Here is a 14,230-nt window from a genome sequence, read left to right as displayed (position 1 = left end):
GCCCCGGTGTCTGTCCAGCCAGTGGAGACCGGCGGGGCTGGCTCACGTCCCACCACCAGCCCTGCCCAGAGTCTGCCCCCCCACCCCGAGGGCATCCCTGGGCGGGTCCTCAGGGTCCCTCCTGTGCTGACCCTGGGGGGCCTCCTCGCCCGGACCCAGGACACTGCCCCAGGCCCCCGAGGGTGTGCCAGCGGACGTCCCTGAGCTTCGAGGTCCGACGGTGGCCTCATCTCCCGGCGTGAAGGGCTGTCCCAAGGGCAACAGCCCCGGCGGGTCCCCTGTCCGGCACTGCCCACCCCCGCCTTCCAGGAGGGTGCTGCACGGCTGAGGCTGCCATCCCGGCAGTCTCCTGAGCCGCGGTGCTGACGGGGCCTGCTGGTGCTGCTGGAGGCTGAGCGAGGTGCTGGGCCCCCTGGGGCCGCTCGGGGAGCCCCTCCTCGTCGGGGTCCCTGGGCCTCAGACGCCGGGGTGAAGGGGGCGCCAGGACAACGGACGCTGTTCCGCTGCCTGTTCAGAAAGGGGACGGTGACGATCATTATCGCTCACGTAGTACGGGTGGCGCATATTCCGTTGAAGAGGCACGTGGTCAGCCTGCCGTGGGTCCCAGGACACGCGTGGCCCCAGGGCCCTCCAGGGGTGCACGGGCTACAGAGCGACCTCTCAGGTGTCGTGGGTTGAGCAGCCCCGGCCCAGAGATGCCCCGGGCTACACCTGCACCCCACCCACACCTGCCCTGGACACCTGCGGGCCGCGGCCCTGGGCTGCCTTCAGGGCCGGCTCTGAGCGCCGCAGCTGGCCCGTGAGCCCCGAGAGGCCCAGCAGCTCCAACCCCCCCGCCCCGAGATCCCGTGAGCGGTGGCCCCAGGGTCAGCCCTTTCTCTGATGGCGGGAAGGAGCCGGATGGGCTGGGGCGACGCTGTGGCCCAGGGTCACTCACCCCATGAGATGACATCATACGTTCATCACGGGGGATGGTAACCTCCGGCACTTGGTGACGGAGCACCTGCCGGGCTCTGCCTCCGTGGGCCGCGTCCCCCTGGTAACCACGCGGAGCAGAGGCCCCCGAGGCCACGTGTCCCGTTTCTCCATGTGCTTCTGTGCACAGTGGTTGGCGCCTGCCAGTGGCCTCTCCGGGTCCCGGTGACCGCGACTCCCCAAGGGGCCTCCCCGGGTCCCAGTAACCGTGGCTCCCCGACGGGCCTCCTGGGCCCGTTCCTGCTGCTCCGTTCCGTTCTCTGGGGAGCCCGTGCCCGTCCGGCCATCGCTTCCTCCATCCAGGTGTTCACGCCAGCACCTTTAATCCACTCTCTGGGTGACCGCCCACCGTTGCTACTGTCCCACCTGCACCACCGAGCACCCGCCCACCCGCGGCTCAGCACCTCCTGACCTGCCCCCCCCCAGGGTGCTCCCGGGTCGAGCGTCCCTGCCCCAAGGAGCGCTTCCTCCTGCTGCCTCCTGGGGGCGGGGGGTGTTTGGGAGCTGACCCCTTGGATAGCGGGGGGCGGGGCACGATGTCTAGGCCGCCCTGGGGGCGCAGCGTGGAGCTACTCAGGCACCCCCACGCCCGTGCGTATTTCTGCATCTGTCACATATCCGTCCGTCCATCCATCCGTCCGTCCATCTGTCCATCATCTTTTGATCCATCATCTATCTGTGGATCGTCCGTCACCTGGGACGAAGCCGTGAGTCCACAAGGTCACCCCAATCCCAGGCCGACCAGTCAGGATCCGTTCCAGCCCCATCTGTAACTCCTGCCTTGGCCTCCCACGGTGCACACGCCTGCCAGCCCGTGCACGGAGTGTGCTCACCGCTCGCCCCAAAAGGAGGCTCTGCCGACCCGGTGACCCCACACACGACCCTTTCCTCGCTGGCCCTGGGTCCCCACAGGGTCCGTCTCCGACTCAGCCTGGCTCCGTCCCCCGCGGCGGCCGTGCTGTCCAGTGCTCAGGCCCCGCAGCTGATTTCTGCTCTAAGTCCGTGAGCTTCGGGTCTGGGCCTTGCGGCTCTCGGGGCTTTGGCACACGCGTGTGCCCCCAGTGCTGATCCAGCGCCATCCCCGCAGGCTCAGCTCCCTCTGTGCCCTCTGCGGGCACCACCCCCACCCCTGCAGGCACCCTGTCCCACCCCGACCCCTGCAGTCACCCACCCCCACCCCTAGTCATCCCCCCTCAGCCCTGCAATCACTCCACCCCCACTCCTGCAGTCATCCCCCCATAGTCACCCACCCCACCCCTGCAGTCACCCACCGCATCCCTGTAGTCTCCCTCCCCAACCCTTGCAGTCACCCATCCTCACCCCTGCAGTCATCCCCCTCACCCCTGCAGTCATCCCCCCACCCCTGCAGTCATCCCCCCTCACCCCTGTAGTCACCCCCCCACCCCTGTAGTCACCCATCTTCACCCCTGCAGTCACCCCCCCACCCCTGCAGTCACCCACTCCACCCCTGCAGTCATACCCCCACCCCTGTAGTCTCTCCCCACCCCTGTAGTCACCCTCCCCAACCCTTGCAGTCATCCCCCTCACCCCTGCAGTCATCCCCGCCCCTGCAGTCATCCCCCCTTACCCCTGCAGTCATCCCCCCTTACCCCTGCAGTCACTCCACCCCCACCCCTGCGGGCACCCCCACCCTGCAGTCGCCCCACCCCACCCAGCCCTTAGTGCTGGACCTAAGGAAACTTTGATTCAAATCACAACTGTTTTCTCCCATGTTTCCTTCTAGAAGCATGTGACTTGGTGTCTGGCACTTCTATCCAAGACTGGTTCCGAGTCTATTTTTGCACATGGGGCACGGGCTGGGTCAAAGCACACGTTTTGCCCACGGTCGTCCATCCCTTGCTCCGTCCACCCCTCCGGGGCTGCGGGGCGACACACGTGACATTAACTGTCAGCAGACCCAGATTTACAGCCGCCGGCGAGCAGCTGCGCACCTCCCACGCCCGGTGGTGGGTCGCTCATGCGCGGCTCCCCCGTGGGCCTCGAAGGCCGCCGAGTGGCGGTGCCGGGAGCAGGGAGCAGCCGCTGTCGCTCAGAGCACATACGTCACAGTTCCCGAGCCTTGTGCACATGTGGGCAGGAAACTTCATTTTAAAAAAATATGTGTATAATTTCTCCATCATAACCCAGTGGAACTTTCTTTTTTCAAATGTGTTTGTTTATGGAGCAAGAGGTAAGATGCTCACGTTTCCCCGTAGAAGGTTCATCCGAGTGAGCCGCTAGCTCCTTGAGGCTTCTTGTCCCGGGGGTGGTGGCCGAGCTCACAGGATTGCTGTCCTCGGGTGCTGCTTGTCTGTCGTGGGGGCAGGGACAGGTGCCTGCCGGTGATGGGGCCGCGGACGCTGGCACCTGCCGCGCGCTGCGGGGCCCTCCTGGGCAGCCAGCCCCCCGGGAGCTTCGTCAGCCTGAAATGAAGGAGGATCAGAGCCCGCAGTCAGACGTGTGCCTGTCGGACGTGTGCAACCTCCGACTCCCGTGAAGCCACGGCGTGGCCACACTCGTGTGTCAGAGCGAGCCCGCGTGGAGGTCACTGCTGCTGCAGTCGTGTTGGGCCCGGGACCGGCTCACGTCACACTCTGGCCAGGGTCTGGGGATGGGCCGGCCGTGCTCCGTGGTTTGTAAGGTCTGCGGACACGCGGACTCCCAGCCACAGCCCGGGTCTCCCGGCCCGCGTGCCCCGGGGGGGCGCTGCCCTGCGCGGCGCTGAGGCAGACACGTGTGTTTGGAAAGGGCCTCGTGGCCGTCCTGTAAGTCCTCACACAGGGAGGCATCGTGCTTCCCGCGGTCGTGTGGACGCGCTCTGTGCTCTGGGCCCACGCGTGTGCGCGTGCGGGACCGCTTGTGCGTGTCTGACCCCTTCCTGGGTCTTTCCGGGGCGCTTGGCGCTTGCTCTTGTGCAGCTCGTTACTGTGGGAGATGCTTCGGGGTGTCCCCCAGGAGTCGCGACACCGGGCCCGCGGGGCCCAGATGCCCAGCCTGAGGAGGCCCTGCCCGACTCTCTCCTGGCTCGGGTTGGGTTCAGAGCAGTTTGTTTTGCTCCTCGCTCAGAATCCGTCTTCACCGCGTTGTATAAGGTTTTCTCTGACCATCTGAGGCGGAAATTGAAGAGGCGGCGAGCAGCCAGCGGCCTCCCCCCGCTCCCCTCGGGGCTCTGCTGCCCCTTCCAATCCTCCCGCCGGCTCCGGGCCTGCAGCCAGCCGGCCAGTCCTCCGGAATGTCGCCATCTCAGGGAGAGCGGTCACGGATCCCTCACCGGAACGGCCGTGAAGCCATTAGGAACAGACGCCGGTATAGTGAAGTCAGCATCGGGGGGGGGGGGGTCTCCTTCCCGGGCTGAGAGCAGCTGCTTTGGCCTCGATTGGAAACGAACTGAGAACCGATGGAGAAGGAGGCATGAAGTGTGTGCACGGGTGTGAGCCCCTGTGCATGCCTGTGTACTCTGCGTGTGGTGGTGTGTGTGCACGGTGAGCGTGCACTGTGTGTAGTTGTGCACTGAGTGTGCACCGTGTATGTTCTGTGTGTGCATTGAGTGTGCACCGTGTTCTGTGTGCAGTGTGTGCGTACACTGTGTGTGTGTGTCTTGTGTGCACTGTGTATACTGTGTGTGTACTGTGTATGCTGCATGTGTGCACTGTGGGTGTGCACCATGTGTGTTGTGCGTGCACCGTGTGTGTTCCATGTGTGCACCGTGTGTGTGGGTGTGTGTGCGTCTGTGCAGTTGGGTGAGCGTGTGGTCGGGCGGAGACCTAGGAGCCCGGGCAGCGGGGAGGGTGGCCCAGGGGCAGGGTGCGTGTACAGGTTGTGTAGCTCGTGCGTGTGGACGACCACCCTCCTCTCCGGCAGGGGTGGGACTGGATGGCTTCTAGGAGCCCTCAGGCCGTTCCCTGGGGGCCACGCTCCAGGCCCTGGTGACTTGGGGCTGATGTGGATTTGGGGGGGCCCTGGGTGCTCGGGTGGTGGGAAGGCAGGCGGTGCTGTCCGTGCAGTCCTGGCCGGTCCCCGTACATGACCACAGCCCTGGAAGTCACCTGCGCTATGCCCCTCCCCGCCGTGACCCCCAGCTGTCGCACTGTGTGTGATAACCGGGGCAGGGCCTTATGGGGGGGCCACCGGCTGAGCGGGGTGAAAGCCCGGCACTTGGGGACCGTGGTGCCTTGTCACCCTCCAGTTCCACCCCCCCCCCCCCCAGGCTGAGGCCGAATCCTCGTGTGTCCCTGAGAACTCGGTGGCCGGGCTGTGGGTCCAGCGCCTTCGTGGCACCTGCTCTAGGCTTGGGGACCGGGCGCCCTGCAGCAGCCCAGTGCTGCCCCCCTGCCATGGACGCCACGAGGGGCTGGGCGGGCCGCGTGGAGGAGGAGGTGAGAAGCAGAGCGCCGGGGCCTTGCAGCCCAGCGCCCCGTGCCCACCTGCCCGGCTGTGGGCTGCAGGGGCCGTTCCCAGGTGCTGCCGGGTGTCAGGGGACCGGAGAGCACTGCGCCTGCTGCCTACGGCCCGGAGCTGTTGCGGAGAAGCAGCGCCCTCCGGCCAGCCTGCCTGACCCCTTGTCCTGCTGCTGCCCACGCCGGTTCCACGGGCCCCACTCCTGCCCCCAGCACCCACCCCGCCTCCTATTCTCACCTGACAGGCGGCTCGGCCATGGCCCTCTCTGCCCCCCAGGGCTCCCTCTGGCTTGGCCTGCTCTGGGGACCCCACCTGCCCGCCCAGGGGACCCCGGCCCTGCGGGCTCCGGGCCGATGCTCTGGCTCCCTGGAGAAGGGGGCTCGGCAGGCACGGCCCCTCCACTGCCTCGGCCGCTGCCCTGCATGCTCCTCCACGGCCAGACTTCACCCCTGGGCATTGGGCTGGGGCTCAGGGTCCCGGCGACTGGGGGAGGTTGGTCCTGAGAGGCCGGAGCCTCACGTACATTAGAGGCTCCATCTGAGACACGCGGCCAGTGTGGACAGATGAGGGGTGGCCTGGGGGGCTCCTCTGGGGCCTCTGGCCTCATCCAGCCTGTGAGGGAGACAGGAAGGATCTAGACACGGTGAGGCCAGGGCCCCGCCACCTGGCAGGGCTCCTCTGTGATTTCAGGTCGGTGGCCAGTGGAGCCCCTGCCGTGCACCCCCCCCACCCCCCGCCACGAGCTTCAGGGCGTGCAGGGTGGACCGAGCAGGGGGCGGGGGTGAGAAGTAGTGCCAGGGCAGTCCCAGACACCCCAGGTGAGGAGTGTCCCATCCCCTGTGCCCCCTGGCTCCCGCCTGCCTCCACTCTGGCTGCGCCATCCGTCTCTGCTGGCTCTGCACCCGGGCCCCCCTTGGCCAGTCGGTGTGGTTTGCCCGCTTGCCAGGGTCCTCGGGGTCAGTGGTGCAGGGTCCCCGTCGGGCCCAGCAGACTGAGGCCATTGGAGAGGAGGCAGGACCTTGCCTCCCCAGAAATGACCTCCCAGCCTGAGGGAACCCATGGCCACAGCCCACCCCGGAGTGCCCGGTTCCAGGGTGGAGTCCCACAGATGCTGAGGCCATGGGCCTTGGACCCCACTGATCTGGGGCCCCATGAGCCTCGGACCCATGGGCCTGGGACTGCACAGACCTGGGACCCTACGGGCCTGGGACCCCACAGACCTAGGACCCCATGGGCCTTGGACCCCACGGGCCTCAGACCCCATGGGCCTCGGAGCCCACAGACCTGGGACCCCACAAGCGTCAGGACCCATGGGCCTCGGAGCCCACGCTGAGAACTGAGTTTCTGCAGGGGAGGGGCCTCCACGGGTACCGCTGAGCCCCCGGGGTTGGGGCTGTGAGCAGACCCCTTTCTACCTTGGCTGCGTGTGACGTCGTCTTGGGTCTGACTTTCCTAAAGTGACACTGTGGCGTGCTCTGGGACTTATGGCCTCCAGCGCGTCTGCGGGGGCTCGGGAGAGGCTGCCCTCAGGAGACCCAGCAGGCCCGAGTCGGGTCCTGCCGCTGCGCTGAGTCACGCGGCCACAGCAGGTGAGGTGACCTCTGTCCAGCTGGGCCTCCTCGCGGCGGGGGAGTCAGGTGACGCGTTGTACGGGTCCCGGTTCCCCGGAGCCCCAGACCCGGCAGGAGGTGTGTGTCCGTGTGTCTGTCCGTCTGTGGAGAGCGAATGAGTGTACGGCCTGGTCTTGCAGCTGCGGGGCTGAGCTGTCCAGAGACCCGCGCCCGGCAGGCTGCGGCCCAGGGGGCCCACGGGTGCAGAGGCCGCCCGAGTCCACAGGCCTGAGGGCCCGGAGAGCCGACGCTGGAGACTCCCGTCCAGGGAGCCCGGTCGGCCCACGCCTGAGGGCGGGAGAAGGCCCACGTCCCGGCTCAGGGCAGGAGGTCCCCTCTTATCCAGCACTTCCGTGCTCCTCACGCCTTCGACTGATCGCACGAGGCCCACCCGCACGGGCTGCATTCGGCTTTACTCGCTTGTGGATTCGGATGCTCGTTTCCGCCGGGAGCCCCCTCACCCACTGCCACGCCCCGGGTAATGCCGGCAAATGTCTGGGCGCCGGTGGCCCATAGAGGTCACGCGTGACATTAACCCCCCGCAGCATTCGCGAGCCCTGGGGCTGCCCCTCACCAGGGACCCGCCTTGTGACAGGGCCGCTGCCTTCCTCGTGTGCTTACCAGGCAGCTGCGGAGTCAAAGCCGCAGGAGGACACCCGGAGCAGGGCGCCGTGTGAGTGTGTGCGGCCCCCGAGGGCGAGCCCGGGGTCTCCGAGGGGACAGAGCGGCCAGGGTGGGGGGACAGCTGGGCTGGCGCCGGGCGCGTGTGCGAGGTTACGGGAAGGCCCTGCGGGGAGCCGGGAGCAGGGGAGCCTGGCCAGGGCGTCTATGTCTCGATATTTACCCCCATCGGAGCTTTGGGGGGAAGACCTTGGCCCCGAGCAGAGTGAGCTCCGAGCTCCCGTGGACGGGCTCTGGTTTCCGCGGGCCACTCTGGTCTGCGGCCCAGGGAGCAGGGCCCGGGCCGCCCGGTGGCCGTGGGGCCGGCGCTCGCCCACCCCCCGGCCCGGCTTTCCTGGGTTGTGCGGTTTGCGCGGGCCTGGGCCCCTCCCCTGGCGCTGCCATCTGCGGCTGGCGCCCGTCCCAGGGGGCTCCTCCGACCCCAGGAAGACGTCGTCTCTCCTTTGCCAACAGCTTTCTGTTTCCCAACAGTGGGGATCCCGGCGGGAGCTCCCGGCACAAACACAGATGGCGGAGCCTGTTCCGCGGCTGTTTTGACATTAGTCAGATGCTGTTTCCTAACCGTGTTCCGGGTGGCGTCCCCCGTGGGGTCCCGCTGCCGCGGCCTCCCCAGCGCTGGGCCCGCTCCGCGGCTGTCGGCCGGGTGCCCCCGTGCCAGTGCCCTGCTGCCCGCGGGGCCCCCTCGTGTCCTTCCCCCGTCCCGTGCTCATCGTCGTACTTGCGCAGCGAATGCTGCTCGTGACCTCCGTTACCAGCTCATTCCTGTGTTTCGTCGCTGACCCTCAGCGCGGCCCGATGTGAAGGTTCAGTCCATGTCTCCCTCGTTGGCTCCTCACCCCCATCACCCCCATCACCCCCATTGCAGTCTGTGCACCAGACTCCGCCCCCCGGGCCCTGAGCTGCTGGGGGGGCCCACCCTGTGCTACGAGCGCCTCCCACGTCCCCCGTCTCTCCTGCCACCTGGTCTAACCCGCGTTACCGTCCCTGGACCGGGCTCTTCTGTGACCTGTGAGCCCCTCGGGGAGCTGCGCGTGGCAGAGGTGTCCCGGCTGGCTCCCTGTGGAACCCCCGCATGGCCCGTGTGGACGCTCAAGGGGGACCTGGCCCCCAGGACACATGGATACATATTGGCCGCGTGAAGAACCGGATAAATGAACGGCTGCTCATGGAGGCCAGTCTCCCTCGGTCCCCGGGGGTGGGAAGCAGAGTGTTTGGGGTCTCCAGGAGGACCCACGTGCTCTGCGACTCCCAGGATGCTCAGGTCCCAGCACCGGAGCCACCGTGGCTGAGATTTAGGTCAGCGATGTAATCAGGATACGCAGCTGGACCCGGACAGAGTCCGGAGGGGATCCAGAAGCACATTTCCTGGGGTCTCTGCCTCCCACGGGGGCCGCTGCAGCCGTCTGTGTGCGGCGTTTGTCCAGGGACATCTGTTTGAGACTCGGAGTTTAGGGGTTTTGTTGGGGCCACCCATTTGGGCAGCCCCCATGCGTGGAAATGTCAGGCCCTCAGGAGGAAACAGGTGTTTGCCACAAAGTACGCCCTTTCGTACAAGCCGTCAAGGCCAGTCCACCAGCACCACCTTGTCACCCGGGGACAGTTTCACAGGCGAGGCTCCCGAGGCCTGTCCAGGGCTGACCTTGGAGGCTCTGCCCCTGCTCCGCCCTCGCTCTGGGCTGGGGGCCTGGTGGGCAGTGCCCCGTGGGGCCGTGAGACGACGGTCACAGCCACGAGGTGATCTCACACTCACCTGTCTTGTGTCTTGTGCTTCTATGACTCCTGCTTCGATGAGCTCGTGGGCTGCAGGGACAGTCAGGAGGTTGGGTCCCAGCCAGAGAAGGGACGCGTGGGGACACCGTTCCCCCCGAGGAGTTGGGCCTGGGGGCAGGAGGCACTTGGGAAGCCTGGAATCCCGAGGGCAGATCCGTGCCTGCGCGCGTGCGCGTGAGTGTGGGCGCAGAGCTGTGCTCCCGGACGGGGGCAGAGAGTCACCCTTCCCGGAGGGAGCAGCGAACGGCGAATAATAGCAAAGTAGGGCCGGGCCGGCTCAGGAAAGGGAATCAACCACCAGATGCCGTTGTCTTGTTCCTTCCATTTGGGAGAGTGACTTTTTAGGATTCTCTGTGTTATTTTCAATGAGATGTTTTCTGTTTGCGTGTGTGAGGTTCATGCTGCAGCCGGTTACCGTGTGTCTGGGAGAAGCAGTGCCTGGGGTGGGAGGGCAGGCGGGCAGGCGGGCAGGCGGGCAGGCGGGCAGGGCCCCTGGCTCTGGTCGGCCGAGAACTGTGACTTGGCGGGTGCCTCTTCTCCGGGAGCCTCAGCTTTTCTGTCTGCAAAATGGGAGGGCTGGTCCGGCCGGCCCCTTCACCTCTGGGTGCTTTGCGGGGAACCTACTTAGATACGAATCCGATCGAAGGGACAAGGAACAATGCGTCACTCTAATTGTCCAGAGGTTCCCGCTGGGACGTGTGCGGCGTGGGCCATGAGTGTGTGTGTCTCCCCCCCCCCCCATTACATTTCCTTTCTGCTTTGGGGGGGCTTCCTACTTAGAAGGTAAATTAGAAACCCCAAACCGAGAGAATCCTTTGCAGCGTCTCCTAGACTGAGAATGTGTGGGGTTTCTAACATGCACAAGCCCAGGGGTCCTTCCCTGGGTGCCCCGGCCCCGTCCCCACCCCCACCCCAACCCCCTGTGTGGAGGAGCCCGAGCTGCTCCTTCATGACCCATTCCAAGCAGTAAAGGTGGGAGAGGTAAAAGGAAGAATCAGTACCTAGTAGAGGCCTCCTCCCGGCTGCGGAGCGGGTATCCGGGTGGGCAGCTCCCCATACGTGACGAGGGAGGCGCCGTGGCTGGTGCTGGAGCCACTGTGGTCTCACTGTCCACGTGCGGAGCCCACGCTCCATCAGCGCCCTCGCCCGGGGCGCCTCTCCAGACCCCCCACTGTGAGCCTTGCCCCGCGAGGGCCTCGGAGGGCTCCCGCTAGAATAAAGCTTTTGTCTTCGCTCTTTTTCAGAAAGGACACGGCATGGATGAAGCCCGTTTTAAGCCTGAGGTCCCTCGCTGCCGGGTGCTCTGGCCCACAGCCCAGGGACGTCCTCCAGCACTCGGACACGGCCCGACTCCCGGGCGGGAAGTGGCACTTCCATCGACCCTGCACCCTGGTGGTGCAAGGTGTGTGTGTGTGTGTGCGCGTGCGCGTGCATGTGCGTGAGTCCCCGTGTATGCACTCGTGCATGCTCAACCAGGAGACAAGATCTTAGCTCTTTTGAGACACCTGGAAGTTGACGTGCTGGGTGGGGACACCTGCAGCCAGGGGAGAACGTGACCAACGAATGGCACAGTATGAAGGGAAAGCAAACTGCGTTTCTGAGGGTCTGGAGGGAGGGCCGCCTGGTCGGCGGGGGTCAGGTTCATTTCATGTCTGCGTCCGAAGACGTGTTCAACTGTGGTGCGGACAACCGACGCCAGACCAGGCTCGATGGCCCAGGCTGAAATCGGGAGAAAGCCTACGGGGTCAGACGGGTCTGCTTCTCTGTAGTGGGGGCGGGATTTCTGCTGGGCAGTGGGGGATTGCTCCCTTAACCGACCCTCGCCCGGGAAGGACCGTCCTTCCTGTGGTCACGAGAGCCGCAGTGACTCACCCACTTGGGCAAGATACGGGCAGGCCCACTGCTTCTCTAGCTGAGGCTGCTGCTGGGGTTTGCAGATCAGATCTGCGATCTTGTTTCACCCTCTGTGCATAGTCCTGTCTCATTCCAATGACTCCATCCTCCCGGCACACGTTGTGTTTGGAGCTGACTGGCCAACAGTGGCCTTGATAGAGCCTCAAAGCCCCCGCGGGGCTCTGGAGCTGGGTGGAGCGTGTGATGTAGGTGTCCAGAAACTCCGTGTGGGGAGGCGCTGTGGGGTTGTCTCCTGTGGGGACCCAGCAGTAGCAGCCGAACGGGCTGGCCGTTCAGGAGCTGACGATGTGCACTTGAAACCCAAATCCACGTCCCCTGTGTGCATTTGCATCATCATGATTTTGCACGTTGTACATACATGTGCCTGGAGCTCTTCCCAGGCCGTCCGCACACTTGCCAGACATTCTTATCACAGCTCTGTAGTCTGAAAAGGGTGTTCTGTGCGGGGCAGAGAAGCACGTAGATCTGGACCGGTGCTTGTGTGAAGCTGTTAAGTGTGAAAGTACATAGTGAAAATGGCTCAGCGAACGATTTAACTAATATTCCGTGTTCCAAGCTGCATTTGTGCCCTTGCCATGTTCCTGAAAGAAGCCCACGTGTAGCTGCAATGCCCGTTCCTCTCTTTGGAGGTCACTCTTTCTATTCGTGTGTCGTAGGCACCTTCTTTTCATCCGATTATAAAATCCAGCATTTCAGGACTGGGCTTTTGCCAAAAAGGAAAGAAAACAAGAAAGCAAATCTGAGCGTTTGCCACTGATTTCCTGCTCGTCCACTGGGCATCTGAAGAATTCAAGTGTGTTAAAATCACAAGCTTTTTTTAAGCCCTGGAGCACGCCTTTTATGCTAAGCCAGCGGGCTGCATTGAATTTCCTGAAAGTATCTGGGCTCTGTTACTGCAAAAACTCCTCAAACAGAGGAAGTCTGTGTGTCAATGCCACTCTCTCGTGGGACAAGAGGAGGGACCAGAAGTTGCCAGAAATGTTTATTGTGTAAACCAAGATGTGGACATGTGTGCAGCTTAACGATTATCAACACGATCACACTGTGTACACAATACCCAGAACCACCGATGTTTTCGTTTTGTCTACACTAGAAATCCATGTAAATCGCAGCTCCCTGGTTGACACGGATGTGCGAGTGTGTGCACCTCATTTCCACGTTTCCACGGTCTGGAGTCCCAGCTGCTGAAGGGCGGTGGCTCTTCCTCAAAGTGCTCTGCTCTTGCAGAACCCATAGCCTTCGGGACACCCCGCGTGCCTTACACGGCTTGTCAACACCGCGCTGGATATCAGGAACCGGAGGGTGCCGGGAGTGGGTTTGGAGGCATTGTGACGTCAGTCCACACTTACCATCACCCCATCACTGAAACCTTAAGATGGATTGTGTGTTTTAACACAGTAATGGATTTACATTTAGGCTCAGGAAAATCAAGTTGTAAATATGTGTATCAAATCATATATTTGTTTACTGTATTTTAAAAAGCTTTATTGTAAATTTATGCAAAAATGAACTAGGACTTGTTTTACCGCGGCAACACGCCAGCCAGCATCTGTGTCCTCTGAAGCAGCTCCTCACTAACCCCACTCTAAACATGTGATACTCTGTTCCGTGCTAAACAGTATTCACAGGCCTAAAATAGGTTTGTATCGTGGTCAACTACAAAATTTTGCACATATTTTTGTATTGTGATTCCTATGATATATATCAGAGAATTTTTACTCATTTGTAAATTGTTGTACAGTTTTAATAAAAAAAAATGTTTTAAATCTTAAGATATCCAAGTTCCGCTCTTCCCAAGGCACTCAGGTCTGGACATAGTGGCTACGCGGGCCACTTCTGTGTTCCGCCTCTGTTCTCTGATGCCGTGTTCCACCAGGAAGGGAACCTGGTGCTCCCACGTGCTGGGGAGGGGAGCCGGGGGTCTTACCCGCAGCCCCCTTCCGCCTCATGCAAAATCTCCTGGAAGATGGGCTCTGGAGCTGCCTGGCCCCACCTGGCTGAGGTCAGCCACCAGGCCGCTTCCTCCTGTAGCTCTTTACCAAGTGAGAAGCAGAAGAGAACACCGAAGTTCAGAAAAGTAAAAGAATTTCTGGGAATGAATGAGGAGGACACTTGTCACCACATTTCACTTGCCTTCGACTTTGCATAGGTAAGTAGAGGCCGTTTTATGGATCGCCTTGGGGGGGAGCGGAAACCAGGGTGGGCCGGCGGGCGGTGAGTTGCTGGTGCAGCTCCGCAGCGATGCCCCTGCGGCCCCCGTGCGTGTCCTCCAGGACAAACTTCCCTTTGTCCTCCCCTTGTCCAAACTTCTATTTCGAAATGGCGGCTGAGAGGACAGAACTCAGGGGCTGCGATGTCGTTTGTCGTTTCCTTAAAAGTCAATCTCTATGCGGTTTAACAGCCGGTCAGACTCCTCCCGTGGCGTGGCCCTGGCCGTGGGCGGGCTGAGTCCCTCTGGCAGTGTCACCCCAGAGCCTTGAACGCCGCCTTAAGGGCGGTCAGGAGCGGCTCTCCTGGGTGCACCCCCCACCGACCCTCCCCACTTGCAAACCATTTGGAGTCAGAGCCTCCTCGCGGGGCGTGGGATCCCCTGCGGGCCGGGACTGTGGCCGGAGCTTCCACATGCAGTGATCTCTTCGGTGCGTGCCCCTGCCCCTGCCCCTGCCCCCTCCCTAGGGCGGGAGCTGGACACCCTGCACTTGGGCGGACGAAGGCGCAGGCCCGGCGCGTTCAGCACCCGCTGCGCGGACAGCGCCAGGCCCTCGCGGGCGGGAGGGGCGGGAGGGGCGGGAGGGGCGGGGGCCGCGCTGACCCTCCCCAGGCCCCGCTCTCCTCTCCCCTCCCCGAGGGTCCCCGGGCCCCAGCCCGCGCTCGGGGTCCCG

At 63.7% G+C, this 14,230-nt stretch overlaps 1 protein-coding gene across 1 annotated transcript in view; it reads left to right on the top strand.

Moving 5' to 3' along the window:
* The window catches only part of JAKMIP3 (Janus kinase and microtubule interacting protein 3), a 73,171-nt gene extending 60,133 nt beyond the window's left edge, over nt 1–13,038 (top strand). The window contains exon 24 of the mRNA XM_041743638.1: nt 10,679–13,038. The gene's annotated coding sequence lies outside the window, so the exon portion shown is untranslated. The remainder of the gene's footprint in view (nt 1–10,678) is intronic.
* The last annotated feature ends 1,192 nt before the right edge of the window (nt 13,039–14,230 follow it).

This window comes from Vulpes lagopus, chromosome 2 (genome assembly GCF_018345385.1).
Source record: "Vulpes lagopus strain Blue_001 chromosome 2, ASM1834538v1, whole genome shotgun sequence".
NCBI classification, from domain to species: domain Eukaryota; kingdom Metazoa; phylum Chordata; class Mammalia; order Carnivora; family Canidae; genus Vulpes; species Vulpes lagopus.
The sequence above is the reverse complement of the archived record's forward strand: the minus strand, read 5'-3'. Positions and strand labels throughout refer to the sequence as shown.